A 22,901-nucleotide genomic window follows, 5' to 3' on the forward strand; every position below is an offset into this window, starting at 1 on the left:
GCCCTTGACTTTGTGCACCATGCAGTATTCTTTCCCAGAATATAATTCTTAAGGTCATTTCTTCAAATATGTGATTAACTGCATGCAAACCAGATTTTATTATATATTTAAGTTAGATTAAAATATGATAAAAATAACCCAATGTCGTCTTAACTACACACAGAAAGAATTGTTCAATTTAATGATTTCAATGAATTTAAATCAAATGAACAAGGACCTCCTTTATAGCATAGGAAGCTCTGCTCAATATTCTGTAATAACCTAAATGGGAAAAGAATTTGAGAAAGAATAGATATATATGTAACTAAATCATTTTGCTGTACACTTGAAACTAGCAGCATTGTTAATCAACTGTGCTACAATATAAAATTTACAAAATCAATCAAATGAAATGATAGAGATTTAAAAACAAGTTTGGAACAAAAAAGGCACATCTCAGGATCACTGATCTCTTTCAAACCCAATTCTACATTTGAGAAACTGTCTCTTAATGAATAGTCAATAGAGCCAATACGTTCCAATACACAGTTGACTCCTGAACAATGCAGGGCTCATTCTGTGTATGATTCACTGCTGGGCTCTGTTATCATGGTTCTTCCACATCTAGTCAGTTCAGTTCACTCGCTCAGTCGTGTCCGACTCTGCGACCCCATGAATCACGGCATGCCAGGCCTCCCTGTTTATCACCAACTCCCGGAGTTCACTCAGACTCACGTCCATCAAGTCAGTGATGCCATCCAGCCATCTCATCCTCTGTCATCCCCTTCTCCTCCTTCCCCCAATCCCTCCCAGCATCAGAGTCTTTTCCAATGAGTCAACTCTTCGCATGAGGTGGCCAAAGTACTGGGGCTTCAGCTTTAGCATCATTCCTTCCAAAGAAACCCCAGGGCTGATCTCCTTCAGAATGGTGGATCACTGGTGGATCTCCTTGCAGTCCAAGGGACTCTCAAGAGTCTTCTCCAACACCACAGTTCAAAAGCATCAATTCTTTTGCACTCAGCCTTCTTCACAGTCCAACTCTCACATCCATACATGACCACAGGAAAAACCATAGCCTTGACTAGACGGACCTTTGTTGGCAAAGTAATGTCTCTGCTTTTCAATATGCTATCTAGGTTGGTCATAACTTTTCTTCCAAGGAGTAAGCATCTTTTAATTTCATGGCTGCAGTCACCATCTGTAGTGATTTTGGAGCCCCAAAAAATAAAGTCTGACACTGTGTCCACTGTTTCCCCATCTATTTCCCATGAAGTGATGGGACCGGATGCCATGATCTTCATTTTCTGAATGTTGAGCTTTAAGCCAACTTTTTCACTCTCCACTTTCACTTTCATCAAGAAGCTTTCTAGTTCCTCTTCACTTTCTGCAATAAGGGTGGTGTCATCTGCATATCTGAGGTTATTGATATTTCTCCCGGCAATCTTGATTCCAGCTTGTGTTTCTTCCAGTCCAGAGTTTTTCATGATGTACTCTGCATATAAGTTAAATGAGCAGGGTGACAATATACAGCCTTGAAGTACTCCTTTTCCTATTTGGAACCAGTCTGTTGTTCCATGTCCAGTTCTAACTGTTGCTTTCCGACCTGCATACAGATTTCTCAAGAGGCAGGTCAGGTGGTCTGGATTTCAGAGATTCTACCAACCACAGACTGTGTAGAATTGTAGTATTTACTACTGGAAAATATCCTTGTATAAGTGGACCCATGCAGTTCAAACCCACGTTGTTCAAGGGTCAACTCTAAGGCCTCCTTTACTCTACGACACTACAACAACGCAGCTGTCTCCTGCACTCTGCTCCTTCTCAATCTCCTTCACAAGGTGGCCTTTCTTTTTTGAACCTGGACTCAGACCCAGCATGGGGTCTTCATGGCTCCATGATCAGTCTTCCATCCTATATGTTGACATCTCTTGCTCAGCAAACATCCATCCTCCAGCCAAAACGACAGCTGCCAATCCCTAGAATTCAAAGCCCACATCCAGACCTGGAGGTCTCTGCAGACTCAGAGTCACAGTCCTTCATGACCATTTGTCCAGGGTTTGTTCACTCTCAAGTTACAAATGCTTAGCACCAAACAAATCACTTTTCCTTCATTGCCTTTTTACTACAGGCTTCACCATTTTCATTTGACTCAGAAAGTTCCTGAGCAGTCTTCTGGTGAACTGAACACAGTGTCACTTAGACCCTGAATCAACCACATCCCTTATCTCAATAAGGAATGAGGCGTCCAGGAGGTGAGAGTGAGGAGAAAAGGCAACGACGACAAAGATTTCTCACCTTTATCTGACTTACAGCGTCTTGGGGTTTCCTTGTAGTGACTGCCCAGCATCTCTGAACACTTGCCTACGTGTTAGGATTTTTCACACATGGTGAATTTCACACAGAAGCTGAAGCCAGAAACTTCAGAGACTACCTTACATCCAGGCACTAAACCAGGGAGAAGCAGTATTTTGGCTGGAGCGTTTGGGAGGCATTTGGTTCTTCAGTTGGGGAGGCAGATTGCTGGCATGACAGGCGCCGGGGAGCCGTATGGTCAGAGATGAGTCCTGGGAGTGGCTGTGTCACTGCAGAATCCAGTTCTCTTGCACCTCCCCAGAGACCCTGGGTACTAATATCTACTGATACTCTTTCTTCTGGTTAAACTAGCCTGTGCATCTTCTGTTGTTTGCAACTAAGAGCCCTGTCCAAGACCCACATTCAGGAATTGAAATTCCACTAATTCTCAGTAGCACACATCAAGTATTAGGGAAAAGTGATCGATTTCTGAAACGATTGCATTTATACTTACTCTCATCCATGTGTGCACACCACCCTAGTTTTGTCCTGCTACAAAGGCAGACAAAATCAGTACTTCTGTGAAATGGCCACACCGTAGCTCTGAGCTCATATAAGTAAACCTTTAACTATGATTTCCTGGAAAAAGAATATTTAATGTTTCTTCCAAAGGTGATTTAGAATAGGCTGACAGTATGTTTATAAAAATTTGTATTTTCTTTACTCTTGAGGATAAATTAAACCAAGAAGCTTTAAAGTGGTAAATCACACAAGTACACATTAGTTTATCTGCAAAAACAAAGATAATTTAGCACCTGGATCAGTAAGTTTGCTAAGTATCTCTTCTACAGAAAATACATGCAAAATGCTTAACACACTAACATCTATTAATACTCAGCATTATCCACTCTGCTTATGAGCAGCATTATTAGCAATTATGGTGGCAATGACGCCATCACAATACAAGGATGTCTAGAGCATGTTTGAATAAGCACTGCTCTAGATGTTTATCTGGTAGAATATTCAACATCTCAGTTCTTCCAAAGGACTTCTCTTGTTCTTGCAGGGGATTAATACCTCTGAAGCTCAATTGCCCACACTCCTTGGCTGAGAAGAGTGCACTTGGGGGTAAGTTAGTTGCCTGAATATCTACGTAACTCTTGATGGGCTGTTTGCTTTGTGCTGGAAAACAGCTTTTCTACATCAGTGCCCCTTTGAGGGTCTTTCGTTCTCTGATTAGAAGGACGCTGAGCTACTGCAGTGGTGTTTATAGAGGGCCTCAGTATTTCCAATCGCTCACTTCTAGCCAATGTTTCCAGCTGGGGTCCATTTCCAGTGGCCAGGGGGAAGCAAATATTTGTCTTGGGATTGTTGGGTTCCGAGCTGTTTGCAAATGATTTCACCTAATATGTCCCTGGGAAAATGATCATCTCTGGTTAATGTTAACTTAGAAAGTTAGTTCTTTGCTCAGTTTAAAAAAGAATGTTGCTGTTAAAACACAATCTTGAAAAGTATTTGCAAACCTGTGTATTAACTTTGTCACCACTGTAAGAAAGCAGTCATCAAGTGTTTGGAATTGATATGTAAATTCAATGATGATCATCAAATATGATGATGTTTAGCATCATCAGCCAAAAGCTCTTGTTAGAGTTGTCATCCCTTTCAGTCAAGCAACTTAGACCCAGGTGCCCTCTTCTCAGCCAAGGAGTGTGAGCAGTTGAGCTTCAGAAATATTAACCCCCTGTAAGAACAAGAGAAGTCCTTTGGAAGAACTGAGATGTTGAATATTCTACCAGATAAACATCTAGAGCAGTGCTTACTCAAACATGCTCATTTCTAGACACCCTTGCATTGTGATGGTGTCATTGCCAGCAAAATTGCCAATAATGCTGCTAATAAGCATAGTGGATCATGCTGAGTATTAATAGATGTTAGTGTGTTAAGCATTTTGTGTATATTTTCTATATAAGAGATACCAGACTTACTGATGTAGGTGCTAAATTATCTTTGTTTTTGCAGATAAACTGATGTGTAGATATGTGATTTACCTGTTCAAGGTGATAAAACTGCTGAATGGTAGACTTGGGATTCAAACGTGGATATTCTGATCCCAGAACTCTTGCCGTTGAGTATTGAATTGTATTCAGAATCACAGCACACTGAATACTGATGACTTTGGGACATGCATTTTGGAGACTACATTTTAAAGCTTCTTGGTTTAATTTATGCTCATGGGTAAAGAAAGTACAAATTTTTATAGACTTTCTGTCGGCCACTTACCTGTTCTAAATTATCTTCAGAATAAACACCGAATATATATTTTTAGGAATTCATGGTGAAAACTTTACTTATATGAGCTCAGAGCTGCAGCATGACCATTTCATGAAAGTCCTGATTTTATCTGCCCCCATAGCATGGCAAAACTAGTGTGGTGTGCACGCATAGGTCAGGGTGAGTATAAATGCAGTTGTTTTAGAAATCAGACAGTTTTCCCTAATACTTAATTTGTGCTTCTGAGAATTAGTGGAGTTTCGATACATTAATGTGTTGCCTTGGACAGGGTTTTTTTTTTTAGCTGCAAATAACAGAATATGCTTTGGCTAGTTTAACCAGAAGAAAGAGTATTAACAGATATTAGCACCTGGGGTCTATGGGAAGGTGCAAGAGAATGGATTCTCTGGTGACATGCCACAGCCAGGGCTTGTCTCTGACCATATGGCTCCCCGGCATCTGTCATGCCAGCGATCTCTCTAGTGAAGAACCGAATGCCTCCTCAGATGCTCCAGCCAATACATTCGTCTTCCCTGGTTTGGTGCCTGGATGTAAGGTAGCATCTAAGGTTCTGGCTTCAGCTTCTGTGTGAAATTCACCACGTGTGAAAAATTCTAACGTGTAGGCAAGTGTTCAGAGATGCTGGGCAGTCACTACAAGGAAGCCCCAAGACGCTGTAAGTCAGATAAAGGTGAGAAATCTTTGTCGTCATTGCCTTTTCTCCTCACTCTCACCTCCTAGACGCCTCATTCCTTATTGAGATAAGGGATGTGGTTGATTCAGGGTCTAAGTGACACTGTGTTCAGTTCACCAGAAGACTGCTCAGGAACTTTCTGAGTCGAATGAAAATGGTGAAGCCTGTAGTAAAAAGGCAATGAAGGAAAAGTGATTTGTTTGGTGCTAAGCATTTGTAACTTGAGAGTGAACAAACCCTGGACAAATGGTCATGAAGGACTGTGACTCTGAGTCTGCAGAGACCTCCAGGTCTGGATGTGGGCTTTGAATTCTAGGGATTGGCAGCTGTCGTTTTGGCTGGAGGATGGAAGTTTGCTGAGCAAGAGATGTCAACATATAGGACGGAAGACTGATCGTGGAGCCATGAAGACCCCATGCTGGGTCCGAGTCCAGGTTCAAAAAAGAAAGGCCACCTTGTGAAGGAGATTGAGAAGGAGCAGATTGCAGGAGACAGCTGCGTTGTTTCAGTGTCATAGAGATTAAAGGAGGCCTTAGAGTTGACCCTTGAACAATGTGGATTTGAACTGCATGGGTCCACTTATACAAGGATATTTTCCAGTAGTAAATACTCAGTCCTACACAGTCTGTGGTTGGTAGAATCCCTGGATGTGGAAGTACCGTGATATCAGAGCCAGCTGTGAAATATATATGGTCTGACTGCTGCATTGTTCAAGGGTCAGCTGTATATTGGAATGGATTGCCTCTGTAGACTCTTCATTAACATAGTTTCTTAAATGTAGAACTGGGTTTGAAAGAGATCAATAATATTTGAGATGTGCCTTTTTTGTTCCAAATTTGTTTTCATATCCCTATTTTTTCATTTGATTCGTTGATTTTTAAAATCTTTATTTTATGTTGCAGTGTAGTTGATTAACAATATGTTTCAGGTGTATGGCAAGGTGATTCAGGTATACATGTGTCTATTCATTCTCAAATTCTTCTCCCATTTAGGTTATTACAGAATACTGAGCAGAGCTCCCTGAGCTATGGGCTTCCCTGGTGGCTCAGATGGTAAAGAATCCGCCTTCATTGCGGGAGACCTTGTTTCGATCCCTGGGTTGGGAAGATCCCCTAGAGGAGGGCATGGCAACCCACTCCACTATTCTTGCCTGGAGAATTCCGTGCACAGGCAATGGTCCATGGGGTTGCAAAGAGTCGGACCCGACTGAGTGACTAAGCCCTGCGCTATACAGTAAGGTTATTGTTCATTTGATTTAAATTCATTATAATCATTAAATTGAAAATTACTTTCATTGTGAGGTTAGGACAATTTTGGGTTATTTTTATCCTATTTTAATCTAACTTAAACATACCATAACATCTGGTTTGTGGGCAGCTAATTGCATATTTGAAGAAATGACCTGAAGAATTCTATTTTGGGAAATAATATTGCATAGTGCCCAGATTCGAGGTTTGAAAGTCTTTGTGTAGTTCCTTTCTTGGCCACAGAGACCTGGTCAGGCCACCTTGCCTCTCACTCAGATCATCCTTCAGAACTAGATATGGTGCTGATGTTTCCAATGGGAAGCATACCACTTGACAGTTTATTACTATGATGCACATATCTTCAGGTTCTTGTGTTTATGCAGTTGTGAGAAATCAGAGCCTGATTCAGAAAACATTAACCTAAAAGAACCTAGTGTATGCCATGGTGTATTCGTGATGTTTGGGAGTTTAGTACTGACATAGAAGTAGGGAGACTAATGGGTATGTCTTACTCCTTATTTTCTGAAAGGAATCATTTTAGTTTTGCTTAAGAGACATAAAGAAGAAAAAGTACCTGCATATGTTTGGGTTGAGCTCTGGCTTGCAGGGAAGTTTGATATCATGAAGGCTTCAATTTCAGTAGTAAGGAAAATAAATTATGATGGGAATGTTTTCTCATCACACCAAGAAAGAAGTCCAGTGCATGTTGAAAATGGGTTTGATCACCCTTACTGATGTCAAATAAGTAGGCTAAGCTTAAATTTTCTCTTGAGGTGATGGTGGACCTTAAATGTTGATTATCTATGTCCTAGTGAAGTTCTTATCCCTTTGCTTACACACATTTTTGGGTTGTATGGACTTTGTATGTACCACATGTCTGGTGTCAAATTTCTCTTGTCCTTTAACTGCTTACCTAATCCCCAAGTCATCTTCTTTTATCTAAGACAAGAATGAGTTTGACAAACCTACAGAAGTCCACAAAGGTTTATCGATCAATATATGATGGGAGAAGCAAAGCAGATACATAATAATGCTTATTGTTAAGAATTGTAATAAATTTATCTTCATAACCACAGAATAGTCAATCTAGACTCAGTGCTTGTTTGGCAGATATACTAGTGTTGTTTATGTACTGCTGTCATCAAGGCAGTCATATGTTTTTAATAACATCTTATCTTGATTAAAATATGTGTCTCGTTTTTACAGCAGAGCCATTGGTTGACTGAATACTCTCTAGTAATAAAATTAGCAGCAGCAGCAACTACAATACCTAGCATTTACTGAGTCCTGACCATGTGCCAGGCATTCCTTTAATCATTTGACAGGTTTGCTCATGTAATTCCCCCAATGGATCTGCTGTGTAGAAACCTATTATCCTTGTACTTTACATATGAAGAAAGTGGGATTTCAAGTTTTTAAGAAACTTAGTCAGTTAGCGATTGTCAGGTTTTGAATCCAGATAGACTATAAATGAGTCTGAGTGAACTCCGGGAGTTGGTGATGGACAGGGAGGCCTGGCGTGCTGCGATTCATGGGGTCGCAAAGAGTTGGACATGACTGAGTGACTGATCTGAACTGAGACTATAAAATTGGTACTCCTCTATCCTGCGTGTATAGTTACTAACCAAGTCAAATATACTTAGGTAGAGTCTGTTTTTCAGATTATGAAAATTGGTAAAAGGAAGAAATGAAGCAAGAAAGGCAGGTTGGTGGTGGAGGGGTCATGGGGGTGAGGATGAGAGGGAGAGAGCAATGGAAATACCATTCTACCATGTTTAACATTTTGAGCTACCCACATCGAGACCTTTTTTTGCCTTTTGGCACCTATGCAAAATTTGGCCCCTATTCTAATGATCATTTTAATGGTTTTGTTCAGTGTAATATTTGAACATTTTTCCATATTATTTTAGTATGATGTTTAATGACTACATTAAGATAGGCATGTTTGGTATTTTTTTACACTCTCCTTGTTGTTGAGCATTTCATTTATTTTCTACCTCTCATTTTTAGAAAGCAAGTTTTTCAGTAGAATCCTAACACTAATAGGTAACATGTAGTGTACAGTTTATTAAAAACAAAAATACAAATGAAACTCAAAGTGCAATTGATTGTTTCTTTTTTTTTTTTTTTCCTTTTCAACTTGTTTTACTTTATCTGTATCTGCTCAGATGCTCCTCACAACTGTAATTTAGATTAGAGAAGGTAAGAAAAAAGAATCTTTCAGGCTGAGGCTGTATTCATTATTTTGAGTCAGATTCAGGGGATGATTCTACTTTGAAAAATGGCTCAGATGGCTCAGTTGATGTCGAAAAGCCTCCTCATTTAATATATATCTAGTCATCTAGGAAGATGCCAGGCACACTATTTTGTGTTGTATTAAGATTTTGAATCTATGGTGTTTTCACTATGAAATGCTCTTCTTGAGCAGAATCTTCTCTGTATTTTTATTACAGATATGCTATCTTTGTAAGAACATGATTCCACACCCCCTGGCTTATTTATTAGTCCACCGGTCTCACCCCCTGTTTCCAGTGATCCTGGAGAGCTCCACATTGATGATTTTTGTCCTTGGTGATAAATTACAGTAATATTTTCATGAAAGTCATTGGTGGAAGATTAAATTGTGGGTAATAAAGAGTAGTGGCTCAAGAATATGCATTTTGGAGTTGCATGGACCTGAAATACCATCATGGATCTGCTATTCCCTGGCTATATAATTTCTAGCAAATTATTTAATATTATTTAACCTCAGTTTCCTACCTGTAAAATGGAGTTGTTACAAGGATTACCTGAAATAAGTTCCATACATGTCTGGTTTCTAGTAAACCTTCTGTAAATATTAGTTTGTATTATTATCATTAAGTGTGTTTCACTCTGCTCTGGTGAATATGTATAGAATTTAAGTAACACTTTCAGAATAGTTGCTTACAGACCAAAATACAGGATTCATTGACCAGGGGGTTGATGACACAAAACATACTGTATGCGGAATTAAAGAATGATAAATTATGATTTATAGCTTTAAAAACAATGACAACAAGGTAATGGAATTCCTGTAAAGTTCTTTGATGTACTATAAATGTTTATTTGACAACTGTTTCACTTGCTTGGAATTTATAAAGAAGACTTCACATTGTTTATGTGTGATTAATGCATGTAGAACCTACCACCGGCAGTTATCTGACTTTATTTTGACAATAAGTACAAGCTCAAAGTGCATCAAAACCATATTTCAATGGATTTTTTAAGAGATTCCACTGAGGAAACTGTTTCTCCAATGCCAGCATCATGATCTAATTCCAGGAATATTCAACAGTGATCTGAAATGAGAATTTTGCTTCTCTTGTTTGATACAGCAACAACAATATCGATCCTCTTCCCTGGCTTGACCCCAATATCCCTAAACTGATTTTTTTCTGTGGTACCGTTTCCACGGGCTGGTTCCTAGGAGAACATTTTCAGTGATCCATTGGCGAAAACAAAACTCTCAGTATCCTACTAGGATGACATAGAGCCATCATGCATTCTTCTTTCCATGCATTTTGGTTAGATACTTACAGAAATTATGCCTCAAGCTATTGGGAAAGCATGCATAGAGTTGTGGATATCTCTGGCAATGGACAAGAGAAGAAACAATGTATAATCTGTCTGAAACCATTGCTTGGGTTTTTTTTTTTTTTTTTTTTTTTAGTACTTACTAACCCTCAGGACATAGTGCAATTAAACAATATTTTTGAAAAAATCATGAAAGAAAAAACATATTTAGAAAATTATTCAATTTTAACGAAAGTGAGAGAAAACTTTGACAGACATGAGGAATTCATTTAGAATAGGTACCCGCACAGGGAGAGGGATGTGGTCCAAACCCAAGTCTTGCACACTCTGCGTGTTGTATAGTGTACAGTTGGATCACATACACCTGGGAAGAGCACTGAGCCAGGCACCTCATGATGTGCCTTCAGTTCTGCCCATCTCAGCTTCTTTTTTTGCTTTTCTAATTTTAGCAAACAAAACCACATAACCTCTTAGACTCCATTTTCTCATCTCTAAAATGAAGGATTTGTAATGAGTGATCTTAAAGGCTCCTTTTAGCCTTTAGTGTTGCAAATGTAAATGAGAGTACTCTTGCAGACGTGATGGATGCATTGCCCTATTAACAAATCCAACCTGGGTCTGTTCCCTGCACAACAGGCCAATAATCGGGAGGTCAGGTGGTGAGGCAAGGAATAGCGACTTTATTGGGAGAGCCGAGAGTCTTGAGAAGATGGCAGGCTAGCACCTTAGAGCACCATCTTAGCAGGATCTGGATGCTACTTTCTTTTATAGGTCAGAGATCGGGAGAAGGTGCGGAAGTCAAGGTAAAAAGCCATTAGTCTTGGCAATGCAGACATAGAGAAGGACTTGTGGGGAAGGAGAGGGTGGGACCAGTGGAGAGAGTAGCATGGAAACATATACATTACCATACGTAAAGTAGATAGCCAGTGGGAATTTGCTCTCTGATGCAGGGAGCTTAAACCTGATGCTCTGACAACCTAGAGGGGTGGGATGGGGTGGGAGAGAGGAGGGAAGTTCAACAGGAAGTGGACATATGTATGGCCACGGCTGGTTCCTGTTGATATATGGCAGAAACCAACATAATTCTGTGAAGCAGTTATCCTCCAATTAAAAATAAATTTAAAAAAAGTCATTAGTCTTGCAAAATATGTCTTGACTTGGCCAGCATTGGGGAGTGGATGTCTTAAGTTCTTTTCTGCAGCTATTCATAGGTGGGCAGGATCGCACTGTCTCCCTGTCATCTAAACAAAGTCATTTAAGAGTAACATTCAGGCACAGGGGTAGGTTCCTTAAAGCAGGCATCGTGTGCGCTTATAACTATAGGCAGAATTCTTTTAGTGGTTATAATAACAAAAGCAACAAGAAGCAAAGGTTAAAAGAAACAGATCCAGTGTGAAGTCAAGTTTTGCTCTTCCCTGTCATACTCCCGTTATGGACGACATGTAGGGGACAGGAGGCTATATTTGAACTGGGAAATGCTCTCTATAGTTGGGGGACTTTAAGACAAATGGGGAGCACATGTATACCTGTGATGGATTCATTTTGATATTTGGCAAAACTAATACAATTATGTAAAGTTTAAAAAAAATAAAATTAAAAAAAAAAGACAACATGGTAAGGAGATCTTAGTGCTTTGTACATAATAGATACCTCATAGATTTTTGTCAAATATGTACATAAATTTAAAAAAATGAATGTCATTGATTAAATGCTATGTGACTAAATCCAAAAAAAAAAAAAAAAGACAAATTTGAAAAGTAATCTGATCCTATGTTGAATAATATTGTTTGCGGATGATACTTGTGTGTGTGTGTGTGTTTTTATAATGAATGCACATGTGTGTCAGTTTAGAATGCTGTGTTGAGATTAATGTTCTCAGAAATTATTTCTCTGTTACCCTCAGGAAGTGGTATATTTAAAACTTCTCCTGTGCCATCTTGAGTTAAAAAAAAAAAGAATATTCTTTTATTTCCATTACTTTTGTTTTTTAAAAACAAGTTTAAATAAACCTAATACCTTCTCAAATCCCCAGGCATATTTCCATGCAGTGTGATTCCAAGAGTCCTGGAAGCAAAGAACAGTATCCTTCAGGACCATTGTAGGAAATGTCCTCAAGATCACTGACACATCTTAGGATGTCATCTCAAGGACCCATTTTGGTATTCAGTCAGTTCAGTTCAGTTCAGTCGCTCAGTCGTGTCTGACTCTTTGCGACCCCATGAATCGCAGCACGCCAGGCTTCCCTGTCCATCACCATCTCCCGGAGTTCACTCAGACTCAAATTCGTCGAGTCAGTGATGCCATCCAGCCATCTCCTCCTCTGTCGTCCCCTTCTCCTCCTGCCCTCAATCCCTCCCAGCATCAGAGTCTTTTCCAATGAGTCAACTCTTCGCATGAGGTGGCCAAAGTACTGGAGTTTCAGCTTTAGCATCATTCCCTCCAAAGAAATCCCAGGGCTGATCTCCTTCAGAATGGACTGGTTGGATCTCCTTGCATTAGGCCACCCTGAAGAGATACTTTGATTTGTAAGATTTGTTGTAAACGTCAGACAACACATCTTTTGAATCCATTAGGGAATGTGTGAAGGCAGAGTGCGAGTAACACTACATTAGTTAATGTCTGTAGCTTTCAAAAATAATTTGGAAGCATTTGTAATGCCATCTTTCAGACAACAGAAAGAAGGTTAATGAACCTAACTTGGCCCACAATAGGTGAAGGAGACCTGATTTTAGCTCTAGAACAGATCATTTGTCTCGTTACTATCCTACCTCACTATAACAGTCAGAATATGGAGACTTCTAAAATACGCAGCATGAGTATTAAGAAAACAGTGTATCGTATGATGTCTTATAGAAACATCCACTAAAACCCACTGAAATGAGAAATTGTTAAGTCTCTCTCACTTCATATATTCCCCTTGTAAACACATTGGTTTGGAATCAAGAATATGTGGTTGTAGTTCTAACACTTCCATTCTCTAGGTCTTATTTTTTTGAAACATGAACTATAATTGCTTTACATTGTTGTGTTAGTTTCTTTTGTACAGGACGAATCAGCTATATGTATTCATATATACAGTGGAATATTACTCAGTCATGAAAACAGGAACAAAATTGGGTCATTTGTAGTGATGTGGATGAATCTAGTGTCTGTCATACAGAGTGAAGTAAGCCAGAAAGAGAAAAACAAATATCATATATTAGTGCATATATATGGGTCTTCAGTTTTTAATATTAAAAAATCTCTAAAGTCTCATCTTAGTTCAGCAATGCACACCTATGTAATTGGGGCTTTTTAGATGCTTTATGAAATGTTCCAGAGTCGGCTGGCCTGACACTTTACAGTTGAGGAAGTAGTAGTCATTGACCTCTTAAGTTTGTTGAGTGAAGTAAAGACTGGAGACCAGAAGTTTTGTTGTCTTAGGTTTTGTGGGAGCAGGCTGCTGTGACTGTTGCCCTAGGATGCTTGAGATTTAGCCACAGGGTAGGAGGCTGTGCCCTCCACGCTGGCAGTGGGTGGTCCTGGCTAAGCATGGTGCCAGTGGTATACGCTGTCCCATGGAATATGATGTCACGGCCCAGAAGAGGCATGGGGAGGGGACATCAGGGAATGCCTGTGGTCGTCATAAAATGATAAATATGAACATGATTGAACTCCTTACTTTACAGTTGGGGCTCAAGGAAGAGGAGTGTGCAAGTTTGTATTGTAGTGTGAAAGCTGAGAATGAAATGTGGATCTTCTGCCAGCTTATCTAACCCACCACTTAAACTCATCTCAATGAATTTATGTTCACGGTATTTCATGCCTGAAATCACTCTGTATTAGTATCAAATCCACATACAGCACTTGAAAATTGGATTCAAGTTTAGACAACAGACACAGTGACATATTAAGATCATTTTATGGCACACCATGGTGAGTTTTTTAGCAGTTAAAGAATTTACACTCAAAGAAGCATATACAGCTGGTATATGCAAGTAAAAGATAGTAGACAAAAAGATAGCAGTAAGTGGCTGCCCTTTGGGTTCCACAGGGTTTGAGTTAGATTAGGGCTTACTTTGCGAAGGCAATGGCACCCCACTCCAGTACTTTTGCCTAGAAACTCCTGTGGACGGAGGAGCCTGGTAGGCTGCAGTCCATGGGGTCACTAGAGTCGGACACGGCTGAGCGACTTCACTTTCACTTTTCCCTTTCATGCATTGGAGAAGGAAATGGCAACCCACTCCAGTGTTCTTGCCTGGAGAATCCCAGGGACGGGGAAGCCTGGTGGGCTGCCGTCTATGGGGCCACACAGAGTCAGACACAACTGAAGCGACTTAGCAGCAGCAGCAGCAGGGCTTACTTAGTATAGTTGTTAAGTTGTAAAGGAATTACATACATTCCCCACCAGTAAACATTTCAGAGATTCTAAATCAGGAAACTTTCAGATTGCTGGTATGAATGTGCTCAGTGATTAAGGAAACAAAAAGAATCCTAAGAAATTGGAAGAATGTAGGCACCTTTAATGTATTCAAGTATAAGGAAATTAACACAAGCATGAGACCATGAAAAGGGAGCTCACCTTGGTGCTCTCTGATGACCTGGAGAGCTGGGATGGTGGGGTGGGAAGGACGCTCAAGAGGGAGGGGATGTATGTATTCTTATAGCTAATTCGTGTTGTTGCATAGCAGAAACTAACACAGCATTTTAAAACAATTGTATTCCAGTTTAAAAAAAATAGACCATAAAGACTAATAGTGATGGAAGAAAGAATCTGACTTGTCAGTAGATTTGGGTTTGCAGTTTGGAAATTACTCTGTAAACTCCACAAAAACTAATAATTGTGCTAATGCCTTGGTGTTGATAATCATAAGCTAAGTATGCAGATTTACTGACATGATGTTATGCAAATCGATTAACCTCTCTGAACATGTAATTCCTCATCTGTGAAGGAGTTGGATGAGAATATATTTCTTGGCTTAGATAACCACTGTTGGACAAAGAACCTTATAATTAGTATCTGCAGCTCTTTAGGAAGAAAAAAATAGCGATGAAAATTTATAACTTCAATGAGTAACAATTTCTTTGAGTTATGGGATAGTTAAGCTTTTACCATCGTTCATAGATACTCCCCCATGGCTTTAGAGTAAAAATGTGAACGTGCAAGTTGCTTGGTTGTGTCCGACTCCTTGCAATCCCATGGACTGTATATAGCCTGCCAGGCTCCTCTGTCCATGGAATTCTCCAGGCAAGAATACTGGAGTGGGTAATCATTCCCTTCTCCAGGGGATCTTCCTGACCCAGGGATGGAACCTGGGTCTCCTGCATTGCAGGCAGATTCTTTAGCATCTGAGTCGTATGTCAGTCCCAAGGGTATACATGTCTACAGTTTAAACACACAAAGGAAACAGGGACAGTCCAAATTTTAAGGGTGGAGAGGCCTTGAGTTACAAAAGTGACTTTTCTTAGCTGGTTACTGTAAAGCCCAAAGGACTAGCAAGTCTCCGTAGTTCTCAGCACAGAGAGCTTTTTTCTCCTATGGGAAAAGTGTTAAATATATTGTCTTTCTTATGCAAATTCTGGTTGATTGGTAGGCCCTGGCTGTTGAGAAAGACTGTAGAACAGAGAGCCAGATGTTGGCCAAAAAGTTCGTTCGCGCTTTACCATCGGCTGTAATGGGAAAACCTGAATGAACTTTCTGGCCGCCCCAGTACTGTAGGAAAGACTACTACCATGGATTCATGCTGTTCGCCATGTAAATAGCATAGGGGAGTACCATTTATGTTTGCACCTCTTCTCCAAGCTGTGCTTTTATACATATTCTGTGAAACTGAACTTTCAGTGTTTCTTCTGCCTTGTTTTTTTAACTGCCATCACTCATAATATTAATGTTGTCTAAAGGTATTTCTGTCTAAGTGAAGAAACATGTCTCAGTGGAGCAAACTTGGATTTTACCATTAGGAAATATGTCGTTCTCAATGCTTGGATCCTCATTGGGTTTTAATGAACTGTCATTTTTCACACTGCTAAGTGTTTTAGACTTCTGAGTTAGCATCAGGTAGCCTTTCTGACTAGGATTTCAAGCTGCCAGGGCAGGACCACAGCTCCGAGTACAGACTGGCTCAAGTTTTGTCCCTCATTATAAGATCATGGTGTCCCTGGTGGCTCAGACAGTAAAGAATCTGCCTGCAATGAGGGAGACTCAGGTTCGATCACTGGGTCAGGAAAATCCCCTGGAGAAGGGAGTGGCTACCCACTCCAGTGTTCTTGCCTGGAGAATTCCATGAACAGAGGAGCCTAGAGGGGCTACAGTCCATGGGGTCATAAAGAGTGGGACACGACTGAGCTACTGACACTTTCACTTTCATAAGATCATGGTATGCAGTAGGAGAGGAAAGGCAGATACCTTGTCCTCTGTGGCTTTGACAGTTCAGCTCCGTCGCTCAGTCGTTGTCTGACTCTGTGACCCTGTGGACTGCAGCATGCCAGGCCTCCTTGTCCGTCACCAACTCCCGGAGTTTACTCAGACTCATGTCCATTGAGTCGGTGATGCCATCCAACCATCTCATCCTCTGTCATCCCCTTCTCCTCTCGCCTTCAATCTTTCCCAGCATCAGGGTCTTTTCCAGTGAGTCGGCTCTTCGCATCAGGTGGCCAAAGTATTGGAGTTTCAGCTTCATCAGTCCTTCTGATGAAAACATTCAGGACTTTGACAGCATAAGTCCAATTCTTGGCAGCTCAGTTGTATGCTTTGATATGGGCCTTTTCATGTGTGATGTTGAAGGAAGCTTTCTCTTGTTGCTGACGTGTTCTGGCTCCTCGTTTTACTCACAGGAGTTGTGAAGGAGGCTTACCTCAGACCAGCAGCAGCTATGCTGGCCCTTACCCTCTATCTACTAAAACTTTGCAGGATTTTGGAAGAAAATGAGTATATACTCTGGAACAAGAGACACACACACATTCACTTATTCAGGTCTTTGTGCTCATCCTCACCATCTGAAATCATTTTGAGAGAAAAATTGTAGATTACTCTTAATAAGGAACTAGAGTTTAATTTCTGAAACTTACAACACATTTATAAAAGATAGAAAATATTCTGTCTTTTTAGAACTGTTCAGGTATAAGTCAGATGACATGAAATGCCTATTTATTTCTGGAAGCAAGTTTAGTTATTTTCTGGTCCAAATTCTTTTTTTCTTCTTCAGATGAAAAAATTGAAGTTCAGGGTCTTACAGGGGTAAGTGATATGCTTGATGGTACATGTCAGAAGAAACAGAACAGGAAGAAGAATCCAAAACTTGATAAGTTTTGGTCTCATGCATATTATCTGATACCGCTCTACCACCTCTGGTTTTAGAACAGCTTGGTTCACTTGTCAACTGATATGTTAGGTTTTTGTTAAGGTTTGAGTCGCAGTTGAGTAAAAATTTAATACCATTGTTCATTCTGGGTTTTAGCACATCAGTGCTATTCTCAGTTTGTTGGTTCAGTTGCTCAATCGTGTCCACTGTGTCTTTGCGATCCCATGGACTGCAGCATGCCAGGCTTCCCTGTCTGTTCTAGATTTTTATTTTTATTTTCTTTCAGCCTCTCATGGGCATTGAAGTCTCCCTATGGTCTTTGGACTTCTCTCTTGAGTTGAGGATTCTACTGTTCCCAGCTCTGTTTCAGCTTTCAAATTATTCTCAGCGATGGGGGAGTTTAGAACATGCCAAACCTTCCTGGTGAGGTTCTTACAACTCCCAGCCCAGCCTAAAACCGAAGACTCAGGAGACCACCTCACACAGACCTCTGGTTCTACAGAGAGCAGGTGTTGCAAGTCAAGAAGGAAGCATAATGAACAGCCTCCAGAGTTTAGACAGCCCTGCTCAGATTTCAAATTCTCACAATCCCTCTAATTTACAGGCTGCTGTTCACAGGTAGTTTGAAAACCTATCTGTACTAAATTGAAATATTCAGTGACTTGCCTATAACTAATCATATTGGAAATTAAAAAAGTATGTGTGAACAAGTAATAGCACTAACTGGTACTCATAGGGGAATATTCTAGCTGCATTACAGTGAGACTTCTGGCAGTAAAAGCACTCAAGTTCTATTTCTTAAAATGTAAGGATTAGGTGTTCTTGAGCTAGAGAAGAAAAACAAAACTATTCTTTGCAGATGGAGGGGACAATGAAATGAATTCACTAGCAGAATCACTTTTAGGGAAATTTGGATCTGTACTACGTAATTCTAGTTTTTAAACAAGATCAGAGGCCTTGTAAAATACTGAGTTAGAAACACCAGACAGAATGGATTCCCAGTAAAATGGAAAATGTCCTGAATTCAAAAGGGACTTTACTTGGTAACAATTTTCTAGCATGAGTGCTCCAAACTCTTAATAGCTGTTTTAAAACACTGGATAGTTTCATGGAAGATAAATTCTGTGTAAGACTAAAAGTTGACAGCACACTTGAATTTGGTGAGACTGAACCTATCATGTGGATTTGTCTTGGAAAACTTGAATAATTTTTGAGATTATTAGAAGTTGAGAATCTATGGCAAGCAATCTAAGTGAACTCTCTTGAAGTGTTTTCTGGATGCAGTTACCCAAGACCCATACCCACCGTTCCTCTGTTCTGGGCCATATAATCTATGGGTCCACAAGAATAAGCTTACTTTCTATGTGTACAATTTTTGAATGATGCTGCTTTTTCTGAACTTCTCACCATCTGTCAAGATATAACTTTCATTACTCTCCAGTACCACATTCAACAGCATCTTCTTTTTCTTCTTTTCTCCTTTCTTCCCTCCCTCCACTCCCTCCACCCTGTTGTTTTTCTTCCTTGCTTCCTTTTTTTTTTTTTTTTTTTGTTTAAAAGGAACCTCTTCTTTTGACCTGTGTTTGCCTCAAGAGGTCAATTGTTTTTCTTTATTTCTCTTCCTCATAATAAATACTTTGGGAGTTTAAAAATACACTACATAGAATCTTCTGTAATTTCTCAGCAGAAAAGAAGGTATAGTTTATATTACTTTCTCTAATAGGATACTTACAGGGTAAATATTTCCAGATGCCCCAAATCTATTATGTTTACTGTCAGAAACAACAGCTCTTCCTTTTTCTCTGCAGTGACATGATCGTGTACTGGGAGAGCTCCCACTCCTATCACTATGGAAACAGAAGTTTCATAAACCAGAGATGAGTTACTTCAACTCAGTTTAATTCAGTAATCAGTTACTGAACATTAGCTGTGTCCAGGATAACCTTTCTGAATGATACATGATCCCTCCTATCAAGAAATTTGCAATCTCATATGGGAGAAACTGCAAATCAATAGCCAACCCTAAGATGACTGCTACAGTATAGAAACAAGAAAAGATATAAGTAGGTAAGCAAAATAAGTAGAACATTAAAGACGAGGATCTTTTATTTGTGTTTTACTTTAGCTCTGTATAGTTTTGAGAGATTTGAAACTGTCGTTTTACTTTACAGTTCTTACTATTACTTTATAATCATCGTCATTACTTGGTAGTCAAAGCTGCTGGGTAAGTTGGATCACTTATGCAAATGTTATGGAGAGGTAGCATGCTTCCAGTAGAGTTGTCTTCAGAAAGAGATTTATTGATTGAGTTTATAACGCTGAATTATGGTTTGGTAATACATTTTATTTCAAATAGCTACTTTATCAGATCCCTTGCTGTAGATCTGGGGGTAAGGATAGGGGAAGGGGCAGTGAGCCTTCTCAGGATGAGCTGTCACACAGCAAGAGATAAGATTTCCTGGATCAGTTTTCTAAAGTGACAGGTTTATCCCCTGGTCAGGACAGAAAGGGAACTCTGCTTTTAATGAACAGGCCAGACTTCTTTGTGTGCGTACTTGTTCTTTGTGTGCGTACTTGTTTGGGGTGAGGATGGGGTTGAGGAGTCTATTTTGTTTTTATGGGGAGTGAATGTGGCATAAATGTGACAGATCTCTGTGTTCAACGAAATCCCAGTTGGAAGACACCAGCAACTAAGTAAATTTGGTACTTGAGAAAGTGTGCCTCTGTGAGCTATCCAAGGTGCTGAACCACTACTGTTCCTGTGTTGCTTTCTAATATAGAGAAACAAACATTCAGACATTTAGAAACCTAGCTTTATTTATATTCCCGCCCCCCCCCCACTAGAGAAATTCTTTAATCTGTATATTTTTGATAATTGTTCTTGCAGTAGTCTTAGCCAGATCTAGCAGCTCATTTCTTGTTTTGTATCTTTTATTCACTCAGCAAATATTTAGATATAACTTTCTGTATGCTAGGCACTTTTCTTGTGGTTAAAGGACTCAGATTTATTATGATTATTTCTGCTTTATTTGTGAGATTTGGGTTAAAGGAAGAAATTTTATAGGATAACTAAAGGATTTCAGATTTTCAAGTGTTGTTTGAAGAACCTGGTTTCTGGTCCAAAGGTTGTGTTTTGTTTACTTTTGTTTAGAGTGCTTAGAATAGCCCCTGGCATATAATAGATACCACAGAAATTTTATTCCATTGATGATTAGATTTATTTTATGGAATGTTTTCCTATGCCATTTTAAAAGGAACAGAATTCTTTTCAACCTACCCATAAAATTCTTTGAAGAAAAATACTTTCATGCATAAGAAAAAAATTTGTTCTAAGTACTCTAGTTAGAACATGCACATAGTCTTAAGAAATGTACAGTAAATATTTGGGGACATTTTCATATACATTAGAACCAAATTACAGGTTTCCCAGTAGGAAAGGGAGGAAATTTCTAACTCAGGCTTTTTTACTTTTACTTTTTTTCAACCATCTTTTCATTCTGTTTTATTCATACTAATCTTTTCTGTATTCAGGTAACCAACACCTGTTTACTCCTGCTACTGCTGCTAAGTCACTTTAGTTGTATCTGACTCTGTGCGACCCCATCCTACCCCTCTTAAAAAAAAAAAAAAAAAGAACTTTTCCTTTGACAGTGATGCATGACCCAGGAAGGTGGAGTATGTTCTAAACTGTCCTTTTGTAATTCCTAGATCGAAGGATTTGGCAGATAAATGGGTCTTGACTTCCCTGGAATTGTTGGTTTCTTTCTGTGGGGTGCAGAACCAATAGTGTTCCTGGTCTTCTCAAGGCTAGTCATTGTATGTGTCAGTGGGGTAAACCCTTCATCCTCAAGCTGGTGTTAATTGAATGTTGCTCTCAGTAAATATCTGATATGGATTGAATTTGAGCAGAATGTAAAATGTCTGGCTGAAATTCAATCAGGCTCAGTGTTCTAACATAGTGATTTGCCACTACACACATCTCTTTCTGTGATATGCTCTTTTTTCTTTATCAAAGTGTAGATTTAGAAACTTGGTAAGGTCCAAATTCTATCATGATTGACTTGAAAATGTCATTGTTTCATTGCCAAACTCAACCATTTTTCTTGGTATCTCAGTGAGAAATCAAAATTTGAGGTTGAACAACATTGACCAAAATAAGCTTCTTTCTGAGAGGTAGTTTCTCTACCCATGGCTTTTATTTCCCATTCCTTAGGGCAGTGATAGGCACTTCTTTAGTCACCATTTATTGTAAGAATTTGGGGCTTTTAGCAAAGACCCAAGAGACCTATGCAACTGTATTGTTTTCCTGCTTACTACGCAGACCCAAAGTTTATTTTAAATCTATTGGTTCAGGATGGGGAACACGTATATACTTGTGGCGGATTCATGTTGATATATGGCAAAACCAATACAATATTGTAAAGTTAAAAAATAAAAAAGTAAAAAGCAGTTTATTGAAAATAAATAAATAAAATCTGGTGGTTGATTTCAGCTGAGTTGCACGCCTTGGTTGCAGTGCAATCTCTTGCTTTCTTACATTATCTCCAGACAGGACTTCGTGATTAATTTCTTTTTTGCCTTTGACTTATTCAGATAGAAATAGGCTAAACAAGCAGAAAAACTTGACTGTTATTAAGAAACTGAAAGATTCCTTCATTACTCCCTCCGTTTCCTTGGGATTCAATATCATTGGCTGTTTTCTTTTAGTTAGCATAGCTTTGCTTGCTTAATATAATTAATGTAGTATTTAAGAGTGATATATGCATGATCGGGCTTAACCTTCCAATTCTGTGCTGCGATGTCATTACTGCTATTTTATGGGTGAGAAAGGTTACGCTCAGGGGAGTTAAGTAATTTCTAATGGCCGTAGAATCAGGAGTCAGGACTGAGGATTCGGATCTAGTTCTCGCTATCATTAGTCACTGCTTTTAATCACTCTTCGCTTCTGCTTGCTTTAGTATTTCTTTACTGCCCACATAAAGTGCCAAGTCAGAATATAGAAATGGTTATTAACTGAGGAAATAGGAAATTTTTGAGGTCTTTAGGGAAATTTAAAACATTTTGGAATAAAAGTTGGATTGTGATTTTATTTGGCAGTTTTATCGTGATGGCTTAAAGTAAATGAAGTTGTTTCTGAAGGTACCTAATTTATTGTCTTGAAATATATTTGGTTTGCCACATGCTGTATTTTGTAACAGTTGGCCTGATAGGGCTTATTTGTGTGTGTAGTTTAATACAAAGATCTCAGTGATTTTAACAAATACTGGAAATATTCAGAGAAAAAGCCAAAACAGATATGTTTTTACTCAGTTGTTTCTATGTCTGAACATTTGATAGGAATTTATTCCCAAAGTGTGGTTACTAGAGAAGATGGACACAAGATTAGGTGACATCTCTATTGATGATTAGTTTTAGGCAATACTTGCTGAATACCTTGAGAAAATATTTTTTCAACTTGTTTCAGAATTAGAATAGACTATGCTGACATTTTACACAAGCACATATCTTACTCCTTTTTAGAAATTCAAAGTAAATTCTTATTTACCATTATAGAGTCTATGATGGAGAAGGCAATGGCACCCC

The 22,901-nt window shown here is 39.2% G+C and overlaps 1 protein-coding gene across 6 annotated transcripts in view; it reads left to right on the plus strand.

Moving 5' to 3' along the window:
• NRG1 (neuregulin 1) overlaps positions 1–22,901 on the plus strand; it is a 1,152,455-nt gene that overhangs the window by 152,765 nt on the left and 976,789 nt on the right. The window lies entirely within an intron of this gene.

The sequence above is a fragment of the Bos indicus x Bos taurus genome, chromosome 27 (assembly GCF_003369695.1).
Source record: "Bos indicus x Bos taurus breed Angus x Brahman F1 hybrid chromosome 27, Bos_hybrid_MaternalHap_v2.0, whole genome shotgun sequence".
Classification (NCBI taxonomy): Eukaryota; Metazoa; Chordata; class Mammalia; order Artiodactyla; family Bovidae; genus Bos; species Bos indicus x Bos taurus.